The 20,961-nt window shown below is 40.7% G+C and overlaps 1 protein-coding gene and 1 non-coding gene across 8 annotated transcripts in view; one reads left to right on the forward strand and one right to left on the reverse strand.

The window, feature by feature from the left end:
• Positions 1 to 20,961, reverse strand: part of NEK11 (NIMA related kinase 11) — a 278,066-nt gene that overhangs the window by 10,737 nt on the left and 246,368 nt on the right. The window lies entirely within an intron of this gene.
• Positions 12,420 to 12,522, forward strand: LOC132684445 (U6 spliceosomal RNA). The gene has a single exon (XR_009612666.1). It is a non-coding gene; the product is annotated as a U6 spliceosomal RNA (small nuclear RNA).

Consider the following 20,961-nt stretch of genomic DNA (forward strand, 5'->3'; position numbering starts at 1 on the left):
AGCAAAGGGTTTTGTTTGTTTTCAGGTTGGCTCCCCAATGAGTCTTGAAGCCTTGGGGACAGAGTCTTTTCTTTTCTTTTCTTTTCTTTTCTTTTCTTTTCTTTTCTTTTCTTTTCTTTTCTTTTGTTAATTTCATTTTATTTTTAAATTTACACCCAAGTTAGCATATAGTGCAACAATGATTTCAGGAGTAGATTCCTTAGTGTCCCTTGCCCATTTACCCCATCTCCCTCCTACACCCCCTCCAGTAACCCTCTGTTTGTTCTCCATATTTAAGAGTCTCTTATGTTTTGTCCCTCCCCCCCCCCCCCCCGTTTCTATATTATTTTTGTTTCCCTTCCCTCAAGAGTCTTTCTAAGTCACTCTCGCATCCAGTGTGGTCCTGGCACCAGGCTGCACCCGACTTGTTCGTTCAGCACATTTTTAATGAACACCTGGTACATGCCAAGTGCGGGGAACGCTGCCATCAGCTTGTGACCTCACAGAACTCATATTTTAGTGGGAAGATGACAGATATTAAACAAGGAAACAAGGTTTTTATCAGTGCTGCAAATAAAATGAAAAGGAAATGGAAGACAGAGTGGCTTGCCCAGAAAAGGGTTTGGACCCCTAGGAAGAGTGGGGGTAGAAACGATGGTTGGTGCCAGCCCCCTTTTGACCACCAGGCCCTGTCATGTGAACCAGCACCCTCCTTTTTTGGGTCGGCCCCCACTTCAGAGGAAACATTTGTGGGGATGTGGCGAGAGTACAAACAGAGGCCCAAGCATGTCCAAATGATGAAAAGTTATGAACCAAGCTAACAAACTGTTCAATAAAATATGATCTACTTCTTACCCAAATTAACTTATTAAAGACCTGGAAGGCCAGGTCTGCATTCAGCATTCTCAAACTCCTCAGAGCTCTGCATCAGAATAGGGCAGAAGGGGTGATCCCGCCCCTGGCCCTTTGTCCCCGGATGTCAGCCTGTCCCCTTGTCGTCTAGTCTGGCTCTGTTTCTGGTTGTGAGGGGGCGATTTGCATACACATTTGATACCTCTACCCCTATGTCCAGGATTCACCTATGCTTTCTTCAGATAGCCCTCCTGTGATCTGCCTCAGGGTTAGGGGAGCCTTAGGGGCAGCCCAGACCACCCATGGGAGGAGAGTAGAGGCCCTCTGAGGTAGAGGCCCACAGATTCCGCAAATGGGTTTGGGGCCCTCTGGAGGAAAGAATTGTAGGGCCCCGGGTAACTAGGGCTTGGTGTAGAAGAGGAGAAACAGGCTTTGAGTATGCAAGTCCCCTTGGCCCCATGGTCTCCTTGCTTTACAGGGAAGGATATGGCTGCAGGATGACCATACTGGCACCCTCTATAGCACAGACCCAGTATCCCCCTTTTGCCTGGGGCTAGGGTGGTACTGGAGGAGGGAGGCTACTCTTGCTAATGTAATTAAGAAAGACCTCTCTGAGGGGTGGGAGCAGGGCGGACATTTGAAGGGAGACCTGAATGGTAAGGACAAGTGACCCCTGCACGACTCCCAGGGTGTGGGAGAAGAGAATTTCCCAACAAAGGGAAGAGGAAATGCCCTGTCACCATAAGCCCTATAAGGAAGAAAAGAAGGCAGTAGTGGTTCGGGCCTGATCCGGAGGAGGAGATGACAGGACGCGAAGACAGATGGTTAGGCAGGGGCAGGCCCTGGAGGAATCCGTAAGGAGTCCTCCATCTTGATGCAATGGGTGGCCATTGGGGGACTGACATGATCTGAGCCCTGCTATAACCATAGCATGCTGGGGGCTGTGCAAAACAGATGAATAATAAGGAACCACTGTCAAGAGCAAACCAATAGAAGCACTGCACAAAGCGGTCCAGTGTCCTTTATGTAAGGGTCCTAGCGATTAATTCTTCCCCAAATTTCAGAAGGAAGAAAAACTCAACTCTCCTACTGAGCTGGTTTTTGTAGCTCGTCGGGGTTCTCCTCTTGTGCAGACCACCTGAAAGCACAGAGCTGAGCTGGTGCTTATTTCCAGAGTTGACTATTCATTTCTCAATCTGGCATCCAATCTCAATTTTATATCTCATTACCCATATGTTTTCTCATAGACTTTCCTCAGAACAGCATGAATTATAAGTAAATGGCAATAGTAATTACATATACAAGTAATTGCGGCTCAGGAGACTGATATCTGACCAATAGTGCTTTTGCAATTGTACACCGAAGTGTTTTGTTTGTCTGGTGTATTGTAATTGCAGGGCGGGTAGCAGGAAGATTCCAGTGTGTGCTGCTGGCCTTGGCTACTAAAAAATTATAGCAAAGGCTCGAGATAGTCTTGCTGAGACTTGCTGAGCAAGTTTGTTGAGACTGTTTCCAATCTCTACAAACAGATTTGTGCTATATCTTTTCATGATCCTCCTAACTTTATTATAAGGATGTATAAAATGTTTGTACTTTCGACAAAAAGTATAAAGCATAATACAATGAACACTCACATATTTAACTCCCAGTGTAAGGAACCAAGCAATAACGAATATAGCTGAAGCTCCCTGAATTCCCTGCCCAAATCATAAACCCCTTCTAGTCCCCAGAGGTCACCACTATTTTGAATTTGGTGTTTTATCATCACCGAGCATTTAAAAACTACTTTTACTATATAAGTGTGGCTCTTTGGAAATAAGTAGAACTGCTTTGTATGGTTTTACATTTTGTGTGGTATTAGACTTATCCTTTCCCCCTTTTGCTTAAAATTGTTGACATTTATCCCCTTCACTTCTGTAGTTCATTGATTTTCACTGTGTGCTGTTCCATGACTATTTCTATATTCGTTCACCTGCTGAAGTATATTTCGGGTTGTTTCTGTTTCTCCCCCACCCCCTGCCCACCTTTACTAATAAGGCTGCTACAAACATTCTTGCACGCACCTCCTTGGATTCACTATATCTTAAATTACAAAACATAAACACACCTGGGAAACTCAGCTCTTCAGACACAGTTCTGACCTGACATCATTATTGTCAGATTGGTTTCCCATCACTCATATTTGGTCCATTATAATAGCATCAAGATGGATGTTTATAATAAGAAATACTCCAGAGAGGGATAGAATGATTTAAAAATTAGAACTTGGAACTTTTGAAAAGCCCTGTAAGTTACCAAGGAGTTCATCTAGTCAAACACTTTCATTGTATAGACAAAGGCAGAGATTCCAGAATGGGACTAAGGACAGTGGGTCCTATCCTGGGCCCCCAGTGTGACGGCCATACATATGAAATATAGAAAAAGTAAATTCCCTTGCTTTTCCTTCTATTCACTAAGCCCCCCTAAACCATGTACCATGAAATGTTGACTGCTCAACAAAGTCCTTCTTAGCTGAATTATAACTGTGTTTCCCTTGATCAATTCAAACCACATTTTTTTATTTTTCAAGTCATTTTTACCACGGCTTTGCTGAAGTAGAAGCAAAAGACCTGAAACTAACATAAATTTCCTATTCAAACACAGTAAGAACAATTGGATTTGCAAAGGAAAATAAAAAGAAATCACAAAGGAAAAGAAACTAGAACATTAATATGTTTGGAAGAATTTGTTGGGGACAGGATGTGGGAAACTATGAGTTTCCTGGGAGAAGAGTGAATTTCAAAAGCTGCCTGTCATTTGGTGAGATTCTCCAAGGGCTCCCTCCTTGACCAAACTTTAGTCAGTCCCTACCCTTGATACCTAACCTAGTTCCTATTAGTAACTCTCCATACGCTGACCCCACTAATACTGCCCGTTGACCATAAATCCCCTGCTCGTGTGTTGTGTGGGGCTGAGTTCAATCTCTCTCTCTCCCCTGTTGCAACAGTCTTAAAAAATCTTCCTCGCCTGTTTAATTCTGTTATGTGCAGTTTTTCTTGGACAGATTTACCTCTCAATGCAGAGAGGATCCAGACTGTCACTGGGTCCCACATTACAAGCTGTCCATGTTTGCAATAACCTGAGACAGTCTCAGTGTGTGCCTGGCACGGGAGTATAATCACCACTGGTACCCATTCCACTGTCAAAAGTGCCCCAGTTTGGACAATAAATCATAGAATTACCCACACATGGTGTGAAATTTACTGGCTAAATTGTCATCGGGACTCTCAGTGCCAAGAGGACCTGCTGGACTTTTAAAATGGTGCTACAGCAATTCAAAGAACAAAAGAGAGCAGACTCCTTAAATGAGAACACTCCTTTCCAGTCCTGACCCCTGAGGCATAGTTACATTAGAATTGTATCATTTTATGTCTAAATTAAAACAGTTCTCCATAAACAAAAAATGATGATTTTCATCTCTTTGTCTCTCAAACATGTTCATACATTGCCTTTATTATACCTCTCCTTCGATGACTATGGAGGGGTTTATCACAGCACGCTTACCAGGAATGTGACATGCATTCCAGAGCAATGAGGAGAGAGGGAGGGAGGAGACAGAGACACCAGGAAGGCCAATGTGGTGCCGGCCTTAGGAAAAACAACTGAGAATGGGGAATCGATACCTCATTCTCCCATGAATTGCATTAAAAGGCTGAAATGAGTTTGCAAAACAATAATCGAAGCTGACAGCTGCTCTCGACAGGTTGGGACAAATGAAAATTGAGCTGGGCTTTCACATGCTGTGGGGAGCGGGCAGGACGGGCAGGAACCTCCTAATGCCTTTCACTTGGAAACACTGGGTTTCTTAATTGTCTCCTGTCCTGAAGCCAAAGGAGAAGATCCCTCATTAAGGTGACGTTTGCCGAGTGTTTTTGAGAAATGGACGTTTTAGCTCCTTTCACTTGTTTGAAAGTATCTGCAAGAGGCCCATATTGTGCAGGGCTTCCAGGAGTCCAGTGGGACAGGAGAAGTCAAACTCCATCAGCAGGATCTCAGGTAGGGGCCTTCAGGCACAGGCTGGGGTGGGGGTGGCAGGGGGAAGGGCTGGGTCAGATAATCTCCAAATTTCATCCTATTGGGAAAGTCTATGATTCTGCCTCAATGGACTTGGCATGGGTTTGTTAACCCCGTTTTATAGGTAGGAAGATTTGAATGAGGAAAGATCAAGGACACTGAAGGGGAGCTGAGCCTCCTGACTCAGCTGAGCTCAGTATGAGACCTGAAAGATGAGACTGTTGATTTAAAAAAAGGAGACCGTTGATTTAAAAAAAAAAAAAAAAAAAAGGAGTTGGGGCACCTGGGTGGCTCAGTCAGTAAAGTGTCCAACTTTGGCTCAGGTCATGATCTCATGGTTTGTGGGTTCGAGCCCTGTGTCGGGCTCTGTGCTGATAGCTCAGAGCCTGGAGCCTTGCTTCGGATTCTGTGTCCGTCTCTCGCTCTGCCCCTCCCCTGCTCATGTTCCATCTCTCTCTCAAGAATAAATAAAACGTTAAAAAATTAAAAAAAAAAAAAAGGAGCAAAGGCCATCAGGAGGTTGCTTTACTGAAACCTCACCATTCAAAACGGGGTCCTGCCTGCAGCATCCCATCTCTGGACTGTTGGTTAGAAATGCAGAATCTTAGATCCCATCCCAGACCTGCTCAATCAGAATCCGCATTTAACAAGATCACAGTGGATCCAAAACCTTTGAGATGCAGCAAAAGTGGTTCTAAGAGGGAAGTTTATAGCAATACAGGTCTATCTCAAGAAGCAAGAAAAATCTCAAATAAACAACCTAACCTTACACCTAAAGGAGCTAGAAAAAGAAGAACAAACAAAACCCCCCAAAACAGCAGAAGGAAAGGAATAATAAAGATTAGAGCAGAAATACATGATACGACACTAAAAAGATAATAGAACAGATCAATGAAGACAGGAGCTGGTTCTTTGAAAAGATCAACAAAATTGATAAACCTCTAGCTAGAGTCAATAACAACAACAACAACAACAACAACAACAACAAAACAAAAAAAGAGAGAACTCAAACAAAATCACTAATGAAAGAGGACAAAGAAAACTGACACCACAGAAATACAAATAATTGTAAGAGAATATTATGAAAAATTATATGCCAACAAACTGGACAACCTAGAAGAAATGGATAAATTCCTTGAAATATATAACCTCCTTAAACTGAAGCAGGAAGAAATACAAAGTTTGAACAGACCAATTACCAGCAACGAAATTAAATCGGTAATAACAAAGACCCCAAACAAACTGAAGTCCAGGACCAGACAGCTTTAGGTGAGTTCTACCAAACATTTAAACAAGAGTTACTACCTGTTCTCAAATTCTTTCAAAATATAGAAGAGGATGGAAAACTTCAAAAATCATTTTATGAGGTCAGCATTACCCTGATACCAAAATCAGATAAAGACACCACACAAAAGAGAGAACTATAGGCCAATATATCTGATAAAAATAGTTGCAAAATACTAGCAAAATGAATGCAACAATACATTTTAAAAAATCATTCACCATGATCAAGTGGGATTTATTCCTGGGATACAAGGGTGGTTTAATATTTGCAAATGAATCAACATGATATATCATATCAATAAGAGAAAGGATAAAAACCAAGATTTGACAAAGTACAACATCCATTCATGATAAAAACTCTCAACAAAGTAGGGTTGCAGGGGACATACCTCAACATAAGAAAGACCATATATGAAAACCCCACAGCAAACATCATACTCAGTGAGGAAAAATGGAGACCTTTTCCCCTAAGGTCAGGAATAAGACAAGGATGTCCACTTTCACTACTTTTATTCAACATGGTGTTAGAAGTTCATGAGATCAAGTCCTGCAGAGCCTGTTTGAGATTCTCTCTATCCCTGTCTAAACAAACAAACAAACAAACAAACAAACAAAGAAACAAACTTAAAAACAAACAGGGGTGCCTGGGTTGGTTAAGCATCTGACTTCAGGTCAGGTCATGATCTTGCAGTTTGTGAGTTTGAGCCCGCTTTGGGCTCTATGCTGATAGCTCAGAGCCTGGAGCTTGCTTTGGATTCTTTGCCTCCCTTTCTCTCTGCCCCTCCCTTGCTCATGCTCTGTCTCTCTCTCTCTCAAGAATAAATAAACATTAAGAAAATTAAAAAAATAAAAATAAAAGGCAAGGTACTGAACGGAAGAAGAAATTTGCAAATGACATATCCGATAAAAGGGTTAGTATCCAAAATATATAAAGAAGTTATACAACTCAACACCCAAAAAACAAATTATCCAATTTAAAAATGGGCAGAAAACACGAACAGACATTTCTCTAGAGAAGACGTACAGATGACGGACAGACACGTGAAAAGATGCTCAACATCACTCATCATCAGGGAAATGCAAATCAAAGCTATAATAAGCTATCACCTCACACCTGTCAAAATGGCTACAATAAAAAAACACAAGAAACAACAAGTGTTGTCAAGGATTTGGAGAAAAAGGAACCCTGTGCATTGTTGGTGGGAATGCAAATTGGTGCAGCCACTGTGGAAAACAGTATGGAGGTTCTTCAAAAAATTGAAAATAGAACTACCCTATGATCCAGTAATTGCACTACTGGGTATTTACCCCCAAAATACAAAAGTGCTAATTCAAAGGGATACATGCATCCCTAAGTTTATTGCAGCATTATTTAAATAGCCAAATTAATGGAACAGCTCAAGTATCCATCGACGGATGGATAAAGATGTGGTATGTAAATATATGTACATATATATCCATATTTATCCATAATTATATATATTATATATATAATGAAATATTATTCAGTCAGAAAAAAGAATGAAGTCTTGCTGTTTGCAACAACATGGATGGATCTAGAAAGTATAATGCTAAGCAAAATAAGCCAGTCAGAGAAAGACAAATACCATATGATTTCACTCATATGTGGAATATAAGAAACAAAATAAAGGAGCAAAGGAAAAAAGAGAAAAAGAGAGGGAGACAAACCAAGAAACAGATTTTTTTTAAGTTTTTATTTAACTAATCTCTACGCCCAACATAGGGCTTGAAGTCAGGACCCTGAGATCAAGAGTCACATGCTCATCTGACTGAGCCAGCCAGGCGCCCCAAGAAACAGACTCTTAACTATAGAGAACAAACTGATGGTTACCAGAGGGGAGGAGGACAGGGGGATGGGTGAAATAGGTGAGGAGGACTAAAGAGTATACTTATCATGGTGACAAAAAAAAAAAGAAAGAAAGAAAAAGAAAAAGAGAAAAGATCACAGTTCCTTCACATATTCATTCACACTAGCTGAAGTCAAGAATTTCTAGGAAACGGTTTATACTCTTAATAAAGAACAAAAGTTTTTGAACCAAAAAGGAAAAAAAAAAACCAACAAAAACAAGAAAGCACCCTTCCCACCATAAAACAAAACCCCAAGTCATTTGTAGGCACTTGAGAGTTTGAGAAGCAATGACTGGAACTCTGGATGACACTTTGAATAGCAAGACTCCAAAAAGCATTTAAAGCTACGAATTCTCTTTTGACAGAGTTCTGAGGCTTTTATGCAATCAGGCCAGCTTACCAAGCTCTGAGGCATCATTTCACATACCAGCACCCTCTGCAGAATTACTAAATTTGCTTATTTATTTATTTTTTTTAAATTTTTTTTTTTTAACGTTTATTTATTTTTGAGACAGAGAGAGACAGAGCATGAACAGGGGAGGGGCAGAGAGAGAGGGAGACACAGAATCTGAAACAGGTCCCCAGGCTCTGAGCTGTCAGCACGGAGCCCGACGCGGGGCTCGAACTCACGGAGTGTGAGATCATGACCTGAGCCGAAGTCGGACGCTTAACCGACCAAGCCACCCAGGCGCCCCTAAATTTGCTTTTTTACAAAATGAGTTTAAATCTGATAAGAGTCATAGGAAAGGGACCTCCATCAGTTTCAGACTAAAGCACTCTCTTTCTCTCTCTCCCCTCTTCCCTTTCCTTCTCCCTGGAGACCTGGTGCACAGATTTGCGTTGGTAATAATCTTGTATTCATAACACATTCTCAGCATCATGTTTGTTTCAAGAGGAAGACACCAGCCTTGCTCAGGTTGAAGATTATGAATTACAGTTTGTTTGGTAGTTTGCTGGGTTTGCTACAAGTCTCTTTTTTGACTAAGCAGGAAATTGTTTTTTCCTTCATTTCAGGAAATACTGTATTCTAATTTTATCTTACTGATGATCTGACTGGGGAGTGACAACCAAGCATAAGCCCATGTTAATAATTTTGTCTTCTTTTCTTTGTTTCTGCAAAAACCACTTGGTGTGAAATAAAGTTTCAATTAGGTCTAATATATGGGTTGTCTTGGGATACACTTGGGAAGACACAGGAAGAATTAAATTGCAGGTTTTAGTTGAACCATATGAAATTGCCACTTTCACAGGTTAAAGAGCAGCGAAACATTGGCAGCTTCTTTTAATCAACCTAATTATAATGTTTCAATTTAGAATTTCTTGACCTAGGGAATATCAAGAGAGTAGCAAGTGCTATTTGTGGAGGCTGGGCTGTTCTATTTCCTTGGAGATTTTTTTTTTTTGGAGGTTAGGACAAATGCTCTGAAGGCTAGATAACCATTTTTCTATTCTGAGCAGCCAGGGAGAAATGGTGTTAGAAGGTCAGGTTTGGTTATAGATTCAGGATGAAAGTATGTATCCTTGAAGGAGGCTTATCACCTTCCGAATCTGTGAAATATATAAATGGTGCCAAACCCTGACACGACAAACTAGGGTGAATTTTTCTACTTCCTTGTTATAGTCAAATGCAGGTAATGGTTTAACTCTGATCACAGCAAGAAGAGCTTTTCCCTGTCACAAACTAACACCACTCTTTAGTCAGAATGTGGGAGAGGAAGAGTCAAAGGTAAGTGTAAGAATCTAGTCCCTTTCTTATTCTTATCACAATTATACTGTAGGCATGCTGTGTTCCATGGTACTCTAAGACTATTCTATGATAGTTCCATGGTACTCTAAGACTATTCTATCATATTCTATGATTCTATTCTATGAATCCCATCAGAGTGTAATGAAGTATTTAAGCGTGCTGGCCCAGGATCATGCTTTAAGTAGCAAAGGTAGGAATCATGTATTATTTGTAATGGTGTGCATAGTGCTTTTAAGAGATCTTGGCACACAGAAGGCATTAACAACTGTTTTATCCCAAGTTTTAAAATTTGTTGAGGGGCTCCTGGGTGGCTCAGTCAGTTAAGCGTCTGGCTTCAGGTCAGGTCATGATCTTGAGGTTCATGAGTTTGAGTCCTGCATCTGGCACTGTGCTGATGGCTCAGGGCCTGGAGCCTGCTTCAGATTCCATGTCTCCCTCTTTCTGTTCCTCCCCTGCTCACACTCTGTCTCTCTCTCTCTCAAAAATGAATAAACATTAAATAAATTAAAATAAAAATTTGTTGAATAATGGGGTGCCTGGGTGGCTCAGGCATTCCTTTAAGCATCTGACTTCGGCTCAGGTCATGATCTCATGTTCCTGGGTTTGAGCCCCGCATTGGGCTAGGTGCTGACAGCTCAGAGCCTGAAGCCTGCTTCGGATTCTGTTTCTCTCTCTCTCTCTCTCTCTCTCTCTCTCTCTTTCCCTCTCAAAAATAAATAAACATAAAAAAAAAAGAAATCTGTTAAAATTTGTTGAATAAATGGTGACTTTTAATAACCAATCACATTACCAAGAATTGAAGATATTACATTAAAAATCTTTGTGGATATCGCTTCTTGGCCTTTTGGCTAAGATCAAGTGTAAAAATCTTTGTGGGTCATAAAAACCAATTTGGCAATAAATATCAGGAGTCGCATTCTATGAACCAGTAATTATAATAAAAGGTCATATCCTATAAACCAGTAATTGCAAGACACTTATCTTAGGAAAGTTAAATTGTTTGAAATGTTTGAAAACACCATTAGGTAAAAAAATATTTCCCTTATATACATGAGTTGAAAAAAACTGAAAGCCTAAAACTCAAGAATAAGCTATTATAGAGAAAGTAACGATATTTTTAGACTATTTAATATTTAATAACCTTGGGAAATACTCGAGAAAGGTGAGGGTGAAAAACCTTGACACCAATATCTTATCCTTCTTGTTACCTAGCACTATATCACAAAAATGTCCCAAATTACTTAAAATTCTGCCAAAATAGTATTTTTAATGGCTGTAGAATATTCCATTGGATGTAAATAAAGTTATTAACTGTTTCATGAATACACATACACACACATGCACTAAAAAATAACATGCAGATGGGATCATAGCATCCCTATTGTTCTGTACATTTTCTCAGCTGATAATATAGAGAGCTCATCACATAAGCACACACAGATCTTCATTAATTCTTTTCATCTTCAATGCCAGGATAGTATTCCGCTGCAGAGATACATGTTGATTTTTCAAAACAGCTCTTATTGATTCCTTTAGGCTATTTATAGCTTCTTTGCTATTAAAACAACCCTTCAACAGATACATACATTTTTGTGCATGTATGCAAGTATTTCTGTAGGATAAATTCTGAAATTGCCAGATCAAAGAGAATGTCCATTTAAAAAATTTGAATAGACATTGCCAAATTGCCCTCCAAATTATCGCACCAATTAACATTCACTTCAACAGTGTATGAAAGTAACTGCTTCATTTTAAAGTGGAAACAGTGAGGAATGCCTGGGTGGCTCAGTTGGTTAAGCGTCTGGCTTTTGATTTTGGCTCAGGTCATGATGTCATGGTTTGTGAGTTTGAGCCCTGTGTCAGGCTCTGTGCTGACAGTGCAGAGCCTGCTTGGGATTCTCTCTCTCCCCCTCTTTACCCCTTCCCCATTCCCTCTCTCTCTCTCTCAAAATAAATAAACTTAAAAAAAATAAAGTGGGAACACTGGATGGGATACAGAGTTGATGTTTGAACAACATGGGTTTGAACGGTTTGTGTGGTCCACTTACATGCGGATATTTTACAGTACAGTACTGCAAATGTATTTTCTCTCCCTTATGATTTTTCTTAATGACATTTTCTTTTCTCTAGCCTCCTTTATTGTAAAATACAGTATATAACACTTATAGCATACAAAATATGTATTAATCGACTGTTGATGTTATTGGTAAGGCTTCCCTTGAACTGTAGGCTCTTAGTTAACTCTTGGGGAGTCAACATCATATGCAGATTTTCAATTGTGTGGTGGGTTGGCGCCCCAACTCCTGCATTGCTTAAAGACCAACTGTATTTATGTGTATATGTGTATGTGTTTGAAATAGATCTCGTGAACCCCAACCATTCTATGACATGATTGTAAATGAGGTCCCTTTTTCTCCTTCCCTACATCCCTTTCCACTTTTTCTTCCTTCCTACCTTCCTTTTTTCATTTTTTCCTTCTCTTTCCTCCCTCCCTTTCTGCCTTCCATCTTTATTATTTTATCTAATGGGAAAAGAGACAGAGGGAAAGTCAGGGTAAGGTGAAGGCCAGTGAAGAATTTATGTGGCATTTAGGGAATGGGAAGAAAGCAGGAAATGGGCTTCAGATGGAAGCAAAGTGCTTATTTTGGCAGCATATGGATGAAGATTGGAATGACACAGAGATTAGCAGGGCTTCTGCATAAGATGGCACACAGATTTGTGACTCGTTTTATATTTTTATGGTAACTGTGAGAGGTGATGGACGTATAAATGAAGCCTGTCGTGGCAATCATGCCACAAAACATACATATAGCAAACCATCGCGTTGTACACCTTAAACTTACGTAATGTTACATCAAATATATCTCAATAAAGATGGAAAAAACTCAGACGCAGAATGTTGTGGGAAATACCTGGAAATGTGTGGTGTGGGGCAAGTCGGACATATTGGGGCGGACGGTTTGGATGTGCATTGCTAATCTTCATGAGCACAAGATTCACCCGAGGAGCTTGTTCGGATTCAATAAGTCCGGATGGGGCCTGACAACCTGAATTTCTAATGGGCTTCTGGGCAACACTGCTGGTCTGGGACCACACTGTGAGGAACAGAACTTAGTTGACAAAGCCAGCTTCCAGAAACAACAGGCAGAAGCATTAGTAAGCAGTGAGAAGGGCTGTAAGCATTACCGTTTGGAGCCAAGAATGCCTTCTGCAAATGTTACATACAAGGTGATAAAAGTCGTGAGCTGGCTCCTTCCGTTACTACTGTGTCACCCACCCAATTCAGCTTGGCCCACACCAGCACTGGAACCAGACGCTTCACTCAAACCCATGCTTATTTCTTCTACTCTTGCAGGAATCCTGATCCGGAGATCAGATTGTTTTTGATTTGCTTCATCTCCAAAACTTAGTAATGGTGTCGGTCACACAGAGTCCACCAACGTTTCCTTCATTCACATAGCGCCTGGTGCTGCTGACACTGTGCAAGGTTTAAGTGGCAAGTGCCCACCTTAAGTTCAGTCCTGAAGGTGCCCACAACCTGCAGCTGGCAGGATTGAGGCCACACCTTGTTGTTTTCCATGCTGGGTGAGGACAAAATGGGAACTATTGCCCAAAGGCCCTGTGTTAAAGTCCTTTGGAATTAAACCATTTTAAGGCTCCTCTACAACTTTCCAATGTTCCACAGAAATGTTTTCTGAAGCGTTATGTTGCGGCAAAGCTAGGATTATTGATGTATGTTTGGGAACTGGGACGTTTTTATATCTAATTCTTCCTGTGGGATGATTTCTTTGCCATCAGTCCTTGTAAATCAAGGGAAGTACAAATGCTAGCTTTAAAAATTCACAAGCTGAGGTTGACAGAAACATTTTTCACCTCTCTGATCCAAGCCAGGCAGTGTTTGATGCTGGCACACCTAGATTTTCCCTCTCTTAGTTTCTGCCTAAGGAAAGCGAGACATGAAGTTACTGGTACACACACACAAGCACACACACATGTGCGTGCTCGCACACAAAAGCTCAGGCTTGGAGCCTTAGGGAAACTAGTAAATGAATAGTCTCCTTTTCAAAACATAATAAAAAAGACAAGACTCAGTGCTGGTCTTAAGAACTTTGTCACCTGTTGAGGCTGTTGTTTGCATTTAGGAAATAGGTTCAATGTGAGTAAAAGTGTGTGTTTCTCTCAATCCTGGAGGAACATGCAAGGTTAGCTTTATGAGTGATAGGTACAGACTAAGGATACATAAGAAAAGCTTCTAATATGCTTGTATTCACTTTAAATTTTGCTCTAATAAGGGATCATTAAAAATATGATTAGCAATTAGGTTGTTTTTATGCTTGAATCACACTTTAATTTGCATTAAAAAGTTCTATTTGAGTAGAAAAGTCAGAGAGGCATAATGTTTCTTCTTTTTTTCAAGAAATCAAGCTGTTTAAACTGTACAACAACTGCAAAACTACATCTACCTGGTGAACAAAAGAAAAACCAACAGCGGAGAGTTATCTTTACATATCACATAGCCATAAAAATGTTTTGTGTTAATGACTTAAAAGAAATAGAAACATGGGAGTTGAGAGAGCCTGTCCCAGGACCACTTAATGTCAAGGCTCTGTCCCACCAAAGATGTTGAAGGAATTGCTGAAGGTTCATGGCAAAGCAAGGAGCACATGAACACAGTCTGTTTCAAGAATGCCTCTGAGGTGTGATGAGCTGGCAAGTGGTGCCAGTTTATTAACCTATTGCCTTGGCTCCAAACCCACTCTTCTGGACTCATTCTTCTGATGCTGGGCCCCAGACTCTGTGGACCTTTTTGTCTTGCCCACTGCCCCTTATTAGGCTCCATTAATAGAAGGTTCTGGAGGAAAATGGGAAAGCTGGAGCAGAAAAAAGGGATTTGACCTCCAGTTCCATCAGATGCCCTGGTGGCAGCACATCTTCTGTCTTCCGGCCAGCAGCAGCTCACTTCAGTGTATGGTGTCTCCATTCCTCGCGGATCCAGCCTCATTGGTTCCATTCAGAGACACCAGCACCAGCGGCTGGCACCCTGTCCTCCAAAATCTGGGTACCATTCCATGGAGCCTCTCCTCAAGTTCAGAGACACCAACATGGCCCAGCAATGGCTCCTCCTCAGGGGTCTGCACCCTGGTCCGTGGGCCCCTCCTCTGAGCCTCTGAATCTTCATGGTCCCAGCCTCTTCCTTTTATTCTCCAGGTCTACGTGGTAGCTGCTCCCCACATTTGCTGCTCCATGATATGCCAGCATCTTTTTGTCTTTTTAGTTGCCCTAATACTTGGATAACAATGCTATATTAAATTCTCTCCATTAAAGTAATTGGTGTGGTTTCTTTCTCTTAATAGGGCCCCGACTGATAGACAAGCTGAGAAAGGCTGGGCAGGATTCTTTTCCAAGACACAACATTCTCTAAGCACAAAAGATTTTCCTGTAAGATTTGTTGTGCAATTTGGTTATTGAATCAGGTATGGCTTCAAACTACCTGATCCTTATTTGGAACATCAGAGCACAGGAAAAATCCAGTATCTTGTAAATGGTTCCATGAGCTTCCACCTCCATCTATTGTTGTTTATGCTCTAAAAGGATAGATAGGATGTAGAGTGACCTGATATGGTGGTTATGGTATTCTCTAACTTAACTTCCTTAATGGAACACACACACACACACACACACACACACACACACACACACACACACACAGTTTCTTCTATGGAGAAGATGGAAGAAAACAATGAGAGGTTTCTGGAGATGAATCTGGAGATTCACAACCAGAACTCCAGGTATGGTTAGATGAAGAGAATTCTATGTCATTGAAACAATAAATGCCAGCTTTGTTGGATTCACAGCTGACACTATGTTCTCTATAGATTGGACTAAACAGTAAATGTATCCTGATTTGGAAACCTTTCAGATGAGTGGGAAAAACTGTCATTTCATTTATTTTTAGTAAAAGCACAATGTTGAAATGCTACTTGATTCAGATGACAACGTGGGAGACAGGACTGTACCCAGAACTTTGCACTACAGTCATTGTAGGAGGAAACACCTGGTTGTACAAGTCCTGGTCACACACATTCCTGAGATCCTTTAGTTTGTGCTGGTTTAAAACAGCAAGATTGCATATGGCAACAGTGACAGGAAACATTTCAGATTTCTTGCTTTGTCTATAACAAAGTGAGGACTGTAAATACTTCCTTTGTCTTGTCTCTTGTCTACAGATGATAAAACTAATCTCAAAGACCTAATGCAACTAGCTCAAGGGCATATACTTGTTTAGTGGCACAAAGTCAGAATTTGTATCTGGGTCTCCCTGACTCCAAGAACCGAGCTTCTAATATCTCAAGGCAATGACACATCCTCAATCAACTCTTCCTCCTCATTTTGGCTTTAGGTACTTTCCTTTGGGTGATTACAATTTTATGGACAAAACTCGTAAGTTCTTGGGTGACCATAGTCTGGTTACTTTCCGAGCTTTTCTTACCTACCTGATATTTATGATAGTTTCTAATATTTTCCTAAGATAAGTTAAGCCAATCGGTTCTTTAATAAAAAAAAGTTTAAAATATCTCTAGTCTTTGTGGTCTTATATTGAATTAGCCAGTATAGCTCTCTAACACACCAGCCAGCGGTTTACAACTTTTGCTAAATCCTCACCTTCTCCAGGATGTTTACCACTAGACTTTACTGATTTGCACACACCAAATGTTTTCAAGAACTATACCCTTCAAAGATTGTCCCTCCAAGTGGAAAATCTACTGCCTTAGCACGTTAATACTTCTGCTCTTGCATAATCATCCATTTTCCTAAACATTATTCACTCATCAATATTCAGCCAACACCATGGAGTACAACGGCGTGTTTCTGTATGCTTTACTGCATTTAATTCAAGGTTCATAATAAACAAATGACAGTAGGCAACATTATCTTTCCCGTTCTCTGGAGCAGAAGGAGGCTCAGAAAGTTCAGGCAGTTTGTGAGAGAGCTACAGAGCTGGTGAGTCACAGAGGAGATTTGAGAGTCCCAGGTTTCCAAACCCAAAGGACTGATACAGTTGTGGATACACATAAACGAAGGATGAGGGATCCTAGGAACCACACTGATCCACTGTGGAGCCCATGGGAGGGAAGAAATAACAGGGCCAGTGGATATCTCTTGCTCCCTAACCAGGGCTGAAGAGGCAGGTGGTGCTCATGCTGGGGGCTAGAAGCAAATGCTGGCTGCACAATGGCAGGGCAACAGCAGCTCCAAAGCTCATTTCAGAGCAGAGTTTGGATGATGCAGATAGCTTGAGATGCCCCAGTGTGTCGTTATGTAATTCCTGTCTGTCCCTGTATTCGTCATTTTTCCGTATAGATACACACTGCACTTTCTTCTATTGATTTTCAGAAACAGCCAAAAAACACATCCCACTGTGGCTGACACTCAGAAGGTATGAATGCCAGGGCTTCTGCCATTGCTTTTCACCTCTAAGTTTGAAAGTATCTTGGTCATGTAAGAAGGAAATTTCTTTAAATTAGAAACAAACAACAACAAAAAACCTCTGAGATGCAAGAGATTTAAAAAATAAAATGAAGTCTCTAGAAGGTAACAGTGAAATCATTCATCGGTGATGCTGTCTACAAAATCTCTCCCCACCTAGACCTGAGAATTCACCTTGAAGGCCCCACTGTCTTCTCGAAACACTTCATGTTAGGCCTCACATGAAAACTGCATCTCACTGCAGCCCTACACACCATCCAGAGAAAATCAACCTATGCATATCTGAAAATTGCCCCTATAGCCCATTTACCTTAAGCCCACTCACGATCCACCCAGGGGGTTATCAGAGATTTATGAGCAATCTTTTGCAGATTTAAGGATGCGGTAAGGAAGGAACTCATTTTTGTAATGTCCTCATATTTCATTCATTCATCCACTCATTCATCCACTAGTTGTTTATTGAACACCTGATCTTTGTGCTGAGAAATCAGCAATGAATCAAAGAGTCCTGTCAAATCATCTCAGTATCTTTTTTCTTTTTTAAAAAATAATTTTTTAATGTTTATTTTTGAGAGAGAGAGACAGAGTATGAGCGGGGGAGGGGCAGAGAGAGAGAGGGAGACACAGAATGTGAAGCAGGCTCCAGGCTTTGAGCTGTCAGCACAGAGCCCAACATGGGGCTTGAACTCAAGAACCATGAGATCATGACCTAAGCCCAAGCTGGACATTAAGCCAACTGAGCCACCCAGGCACCCCTCAGTATCTTTTTTCTATTGACAAAACGCAACAAGGAAATCATACAATCATATCTGCCTTTCAGATTTCAATGTTCCACCCTCACATTTCTGAACATGAGGGGAGTTTTCTCTGTAATGTTCTTCAGGCTGTCTGGCAAATGACTCACCCCCTAAGTTAATTTACTCATTACTCATTATCACAGATAATGAGTAGATTTAGTGTCACAAAAAAACAATATTAGAAAGCATTTTTCCTGTATCTGAATGTACCAGTCTATGAAGAATCTTGGTGTGATTTGGGGGGGAATGAAATGTCATTGTCTGGGAATTCTGTTTAATGAGAACACCTTCCTGAGCTACTGTGAGCAGGGGGAGAGGAGTGTCATGGTGTCCATGCCTCTGATAGCAGCAGATCCACATTAGCCTGGTCTCAACTAGGAAATGATTCTTTTCATGCCAATGATTTTTTCTTCTCCTTCTCCTTCTCCTTTTTTCTCATTCTTCTCCTTCTTCCTCCTTCTCCTTCTTTCTTTTCTTCTTTCTTTCCTTCCTTTTTTCTTTCTTTCTTTCTTTCTTTCTTTCTTTCTTTCTTTCTTTCTTTCTTCTCCTCCTCCTCCTCCTCCTCCTCCTCCTCCTTCTTCTTCTTCTTCTTCTTCTTCTTCTCTTTTTCCTTCTCCTTCTCCACCGCCTCCTCTTTCTCTGCCTCCTCTGCCTCCTCCCCCTCCTCTTTTTTAAAATAGACTAAATAACAACTTCAATTTCAGGGCCCCAACTTGTGTTACTTTGGTTTTCTGAAAGACTCAAGTGGGAAAGAGTCTCTTCCAATGATTTTAATATGTTTTTCCCAATACCATGGCAGGTAGAATATTCATGCAGAGAACAGGAGTCTGTATTAAAGAGAGCTATATGCCAAGCAAACAGAGCATACTGGGGGGATTAAGTAGTACGCATTTTACAGAATGCTTTAGAAGGTGCATGAGTTATATATAAAAGACAGACAACAATGACAACACTTAAATTGAATCTTGAGAATCCCCAGGTGCAAGTATAAATAACTTTTGCAAACTGTAAAAGGGCCCTGATACAAAGAGTAGATATCATAGTCTAGAACAGAGTAGGCAGAAGACTACCAGCAAAATGTGTATCATACAAAGAGGAGAAAAATGAAGCCCAGACTGGAAGAGTCACACTGTAAAAGGGTAATCCCCAATTCTTGGAGAAGATGGAGATTTATTGTGCTCATTCTCCCTCATCCTCTGCACTCTTTCATTTAACCATCAGAATTTGTTCTTATATTCTGTGTTAATAAGCTGTTTACATGCCAGAGGATAAAGTTGATCATACTGAACAATCCCTGAGATGTTTTTAAAGAGTTCTGAGTTAAGAAACCCCTGCATATTTTAGTATATTAAGATATTCCTGGCGGTTATGGTAAGATTCTACTGCCTGTGTATGGGCAAACCAACCGAGCAGAACCCCTAACCAGAGTCTGATGAGGCTCCACATTAAGTTATGAGTGGATGTTTTTCTGTGTCCTGCTTGTCTTAGAACATCTCTAACAGTGACTGTACTTTAACACTCCTTGATTACGAGATGACCATAAAAATAGAAAGTCAAAACACTATTAGTTAATTAACGCATGATAATAGGGAAAAATACTCATCAAATCAGCCAAGGGCATCCCTGTCATTTATTCCTCAGAGAATTTAAATTAAAATCTGCCTTCAGTTTTGCTCTTATCCTTTCTTCAAGGGTCACATATTTTTAATTTAAAAAATGAGAAGCAAATATTTAATTCTAATTAAAATCAATTGACTGTAAATTCTCTGGGTAATCTTTTACCTTTAAATGGAGTTAGACCCCTAGAAAACTACATGGCTTAGTTAATCATAAAACAGCTTTTTATTTTACCAAAGAAGCCACCTTTATAAAAGCATATCTACATTTCCTGCAGGAGGATTGTTGAGGATATGAGTTTACTCAATATGCCATGTATAAAACACCATGTGAGGAGCCCTATCTTCCAGGAGGACCCACATTCATGTTCCTAATAATGAGAACTAGGAATTGTATTGTATTTCCCCTTTTTGACTTGACTTTCTGGAAGCTCGGGGTCATATTACACACTCAGCCATAGCAACCATGGTCACACACTGACTTCTTCACTCTCTCTGATCTTCATATTATATATATATATATATATATATATAGTATATTATGATGTGATGTGTATATTATGATAGTACATAGGATGTGAAAATGGATTAAACAAACTTCTCGCAGGTATTAGAGGTAAACTGTGATCAGCAAAGCATGCTATTCATATGCGTCAACTGGTAATTTGATTTTCAAATCCTTTTTGACATAGTGTTAGAGAATAAATTTTTAAGTAAAGTAGATTTTCAGTCTCTCAAAGGCAAAGATTGTCTTCCATTTCTCTCTTCATTATTCTCTGCAAACAACAGGGGCTCAACAAAAGCCACCAAAGGCAAACGAGAGGCAACGCTTGCTTACTGAGGGTTTGGTTCATATTTCTTGGAACTTGAGGTAACCTGAGAGGCTATCCTGAAATAGGAGGTTCAGGATAAGAGGTAGATGAAGAAGATCCTGATCTAGCCAGTGAGCAGTTATCTGCTCTTATGGAGGCGGGCAGATGTGTAGGAGTCTGGGTGTGATTACAAGGTGTCCTGAGGCTGGTGCGTCGTCGGGTGCAGAGAGCTCTGGTGGAGCTGCAGAAACCTTGGCAGCATGGTAGCAGCAGGAGACCACCCTGAGCCTCATCGAGGAGCACACCTGCTCCCACGCCCACCCAGCCAGTTTCCGTGGGCACAGGTGCACAGAAAACACCTCTTTCATATGGAATTGAAAACACTATGATTCTGGCATTCTTCCAGTTTTTCTAAGGTTTGCCCATTATTCTGTATCTGACTCCACCCGGGGTGCTTCTGGCTA

Source organism: Panthera onca, chromosome C2 (assembly GCF_046562875.1).
Source record: "Panthera onca isolate mPanOnc1 chromosome C2, mPanOnc1 haplotype 2, whole genome shotgun sequence".
Taxonomy (NCBI): Eukaryota; Metazoa; Chordata; class Mammalia; order Carnivora; family Felidae; genus Panthera; species Panthera onca.